The sequence below is a fragment of the Chenopodium quinoa genome, unplaced genomic scaffold (assembly GCF_001683475.1).
Source record: "Chenopodium quinoa cultivar QQ74 unplaced genomic scaffold, ASM168347v1, whole genome shotgun sequence".
Classification (NCBI taxonomy): domain Eukaryota; kingdom Viridiplantae; phylum Streptophyta; class Magnoliopsida; order Caryophyllales; family Amaranthaceae; genus Chenopodium; species Chenopodium quinoa.
The window spans coordinates 635001-640214 of record NW_018743283.1 but is presented as its reverse complement, the minus strand read 5'-3'; positions in this window follow the sequence as shown (position 1 = coordinate 640214).

Here is a 5214-nt window from a genome sequence, read left to right as displayed (position 1 = left end):
ACGTGGAAAACTTCTTGGCCCTAATCAAGAAGAAAAACCACGACCGCAAGGGATTTTAAAACTCAACTCTTAATTATAATAGGGCAAACAACCTATTACAATCTAAGACTCTAACTCAAGTTCCTCAACAAACTTGAGTTCCCCTTCAACCGATCCCTCAATCAGTTGAAATCTCAAAAACTCTCTCTTTCTCCTTGCCTCACTCAAAGCAATAAACACTCTAGAGTTCACTCAAACTCTCACCCCAAATTACAACTCAATGTATTAAACTCTAATATAAATCACAAAGACACTTTTAGACTCAAGTGGAATAAATAAGAATAAATATGCTAGAATGCTCAAGTGTGTTTTTACAAACTGAAGAAAGCGTTATTTATAGAGTTAGAAATGCATCCACTAATCAGTTAGTTTTTTCCACTAACTCCATGTTCCTCAACTTGAGGAGCACGTAGAAGTGAAATACTTGTGCTGCAAGTGAATGCAACTAACCCATGATTTTTTCAAACTCTTTTACTGCTTCCTTAATTTTCTCAACTAATTTGACATATTAAAACCCACGTAAAAATATTTTCCATAAAAAATCTTTTTCTCAAAACTAAAAACCAAATCAGCTAAAAGATATTTATAAAAGATATTTCCTTCAAATGATATTTTCCAAAAGATAATTATTTACTTGAATAATATCTAATAGGATTTTAGGAAAATATAATTAATAAGATAACTATTTCACTTGACTCTTACTTATGTCAATATAATTTATACGTACAAGAAGCTAAAAAGATAACCTATTATCTTTTAAACTCCTTGCTTTCTCTGAGGAATCTTCAACTCTGAATCTTCCATTCTTTAGTTCCCTCGGGGAACTAATATCCTGCTTTCTTGATTTTAACTTCTCGCTTAGTCTTAAGTTTCCTTTGTCTTTCAGTATGCTGGTTCATCCTCTGGTAAATCATCACATACTTCAATTTCCTCCTCGAAACCTAAGACTTGCAATACTTAAAGACACTTGTTAAAACGTGTAAGTTTGCTTGAGTCATCATGATAACACGATATTATACACGATTTATATGTGATATTTGGTCATGTTTTATTGTGTTTTCTTCATTCTCCTAATCTTTTTGAGCTATTATTATTCCTATTTCGATACTACTCTTCTCGGTTTGTTTGTTTTTGTTTTTATAGGAATAGGGCTCGATTTGCATGGAATTCATTTTGATCGCGAGATGTTTCTTTATATGGAGCATTTCTAGCACCAATGGAGCATTTTGGCAGTCCACTCCACAGCTTGGTTGTGGCATACAACCTTATGGCCACAACCTGGTTGTGGGCGTCCATTATTGGATCAAAGGAGAGGCGAAGATAGCCCGCTCCACAGCCTGGTTGTGGCGGTTTTCTTCGTGCCACAACCTACCTGTGTGTCACGGTCCGGGAGTTTGGACCCCGAAACGTGCGGCGCGCTCTAGCCTTTTGGCGGCAAGAACGCTAGCCTTGAGCGGAAGAGGGGCTTGTGAGCACAAAGCAACACAAGCGAGAAATAGAATCTCAGGAGCACTCACGTCTATCTGGGCGACGGAGTGCGGGTGGTCGGGGCTTGTGACGGCCGATACTTCAAAGCGGGCACAAGCGGGTCCGAACCACGAGTCCTTAGCGCATCAAGTTGGGTTGGAGGGGAGCTAATATGCAAGTAAGACACAATATCTATAAAGGTCTAACAACAAACAAGCATAAAATCCAGGCAACACTTGGTAGAAGGTTTTAAGATTTCATTAATCATTCGCCCTCTAAAGAGCTTTAAATGACATACAAGGAGAATCCCTAGTGAACACTGATCTGACAGTAACACAATAATGGGACCTCAAGCTAAGAAAACATAACCTAAACTCTAGGAAAGCACTTAAATGGAATCTAATACATCAAAAGGAGTTGGATTCTAACACTGTGGCAACTCGTTTTGGCAGCGTTTAGGAGTCCTATTAAGATAGAACTACCTAGTTTTATGAGAGGATATAAATAGGTTTAAGATAAATTTTTTATGACCACTTTATCACTTTTTCAGATATTATTTTTGAGACTTCTTTTTGGGTATTACGTTCTTCCATATTTTTTTCTAGGGTTTTGCTTTCAAGATTCAAGATTTCATAATCAATTCCAAGTATTGATTTCTTCTCTCAATTCTCTATTTTATTATTGTTGATTATATTTTCTTTATTGATTATCATTCTTGATTTCATTAATATGTGTGAGTAGTTTCCCTATTCCAAGATCTAGCGGAACCCGAATATGATTAATGCTTGATTTAATTCTTTAAATTCTCTAATGATGATTGCAATTGATATGCTTAATTGATTGTGCTCATGCCAATACTAGATTAGGGATAATTGGTATTGTTATTAATCCATTGTTTTAATCGCAACGGGAGTTGGGTTTTGACGTATTTGAATAAATCAATTAAGGGTTTGAAGTTCATCACGGGAGTAGTTGAATGGATGATTAGGAATTTAGAGTAATGTGCTCAAGGTCTTTAATTTACATGATTCCACGGAAGTAGGCTTGATTGTGATTAGAGAAGCCATTGATAACTCGGGAGAGACCATTGGTACTATTTAGGGATTACTTTTCCTCTTTAATCAATTGAATTATATGTTAGGGGTAGAACTACTATTGCATTAATTGTATTCGTGGTAATGCTTGATCTTGGATATTGTAGGGAATAGATTTCAAGCGTTAATCCCCTTTGCTTGAACCCCACTGTGATCATACACTTAAGTACGGTGGCGTCCAAAAGGGAAGAAGATAGAGCAAAAGAGTCGCCAACAAGTTTTAGGAACTTGTAAACCGTTCACAGGGTGAAGGTTACGCCCCTTAACGATCCAAGAGATCGTCAACTCCATAAGGTCTAGAACCAAATAAGGGTTCGGGGATGAAGGTACAAATCCAACCTAAAAGAGATTGAACCTGCCCTAATAATAGGCCTCTACTTTATTCTGATCGTATTCATGTGCGCTTTCTGACTAACATGCAATCAGTAGGATTAACCCTAAACCTGTTTATCTATGTTGGTTGAATATAATGCACAAACAAATCTATTATTGGCGATCACTTAAAATCATAATCACATTAACCCTAAACAAGATTATTAATTATCTTATTAAGAGTGATAACAAGTACCAATTCCCTTTAAACATGCATAAAAGGCGTGATCAAGCAATAAAAATAAAATAATCCAGCAACATAATAAATAAAATCATAACAATCATGACAACAAAATTATAATCATCATAACAATAATCATCATAATAACAATCATATTAATCATAATAATAATCATGTTAATAATAATAATAAAATTATAATCATAATCAAAACAATTATAAAAATAATTATAAATCATGTTAAAGCATAATAAAAATAGCAAGATCCTAGGCATGATGCTAACAAGATTAATAACAAACCCTAGCATGTCACTAAGCAATAAAAATCAAATCTTTAACCCTAACATGATACTAACAATCATAAATATTAGGAAGAGAATAGAAGGCATCGTAACAATCATATTTAATATTAAAATTACCCTAGACATGATACTAGGAATATCATAACAATTTAAACATGATTTCTACATCATCATCAATAAAAACCATTAAAGTACTTACTTTGATGCCTCGTACCTCTTTCTAATAACAAAATACACACGTTAGTAACTTCAAGGAAAATAATAAACAAACAATTAAATTAAATAATTGAAATAGAGATTTGGGACCAAACCCTCATAAACTAAACCTTTCACGTCTAGGGCGAAGGCAACTTCGAATATGGCTAGGTGTTTCTAGATCTAATGAATGCGGAATTTTGTATATAAAAAGCGAGTTAGAAAAGACAAAGATGGAAAGAGAGATGGTGAATGGTTAAAGAGAATGAGAAAATTGATGAATGAAAACTGGTTGTAGGTGAATATAATTGAAAACTGGTTGTTGATGAATGATTAAAACTGAAAACTGGTTATCCAAAACGGAGTTTTTAAGATGTTATTTATAGAAAAATCAGCCAAAAAGATAAAATATCAAAACAAAGCATTGGCGCACCTAAAACAGAGCTGGCGCCAACGCTGGCTGATTGGCGCCAGGCGCCAACATTAGCGCCAGACGCCAATGCTAGCGCCAATGCCTGGCGTTAGGCGCTAACCCTGTTTTTGACGCATTTTCTAAAATCAGATAAATTTTGCCGTACAGGAGGATAAAATCGTATCTTTTCCTCAAAAATGTTCTTTGATTTTAATTAAAACTCTGAAAAGTCAACAAAAGTCAATTTATCAATGCTAATTGAATTAGGAATGAAAAGAACCTTCTAGAAGAATCTAGAAGTCTAAAACCATTCCTAATTGCATTAGGAATGATAAATCATATTAGGCCCTCCTCTAGATCATTGGGCCGCATATAAGGCTCAAACCGGGCCCAGTTCAGTAAATTGGCCATAACTTCATCAATATTCATCAGAATTGGGCTTATAATATATTGTTGGAAAGCTCTTGTCAAGCCCCATCCAACTACACTACTATTGAACCCATATCATGGACCAACCAAACTGGATTGGCTGTTTTCTTAAAATAAGTTTTCAAAAACAGAGAGAAGAGAAAAGAAATTAAAACTTTCCGCAACACTAAACTTTCCACACTTTCGCTTCATTTGATTATGGTTCGACGTGAAAGGTACTCATCACTGGGTTTGGTTTTGGGGAGACACAAATGGGTGTCTACAGATATCTTTAGTATTTGATTATCGTATTATTTATTTTAATTGTCGTTCTTGATATTTAGTTATTAATTCTCAATTATTTGATTTGGTTACTTGCTTAGTAGTTACTTGAGTCTAATTGATTAGTTGAACCATAGTCTCTTGGGATCTGACCCTTGCTTGCCCGTCTACATAGTAGTGGTCTAGTTAGGTTTATTTTTGTTAGGTACGCGACACGCCTATCACATCATCGAAACACATAAGGGTCAACAAGCCCTTTTCAAAATACAATATTCCTCATTCACAAGTTCTAGACACACCTAGCCAAGTTCGAAGTTTCTTTCCCCCTAGACGTGAAAGGTTGATAATTTCTGAGGGTTTGGTCCCAAATCTCTATTTCAATTATTTAAATTAATTGTTTGATTTAATATTTTTCTTGAAGTTACTAACGCGTGTATTTTATTATTAGAAAGACATATGCGAC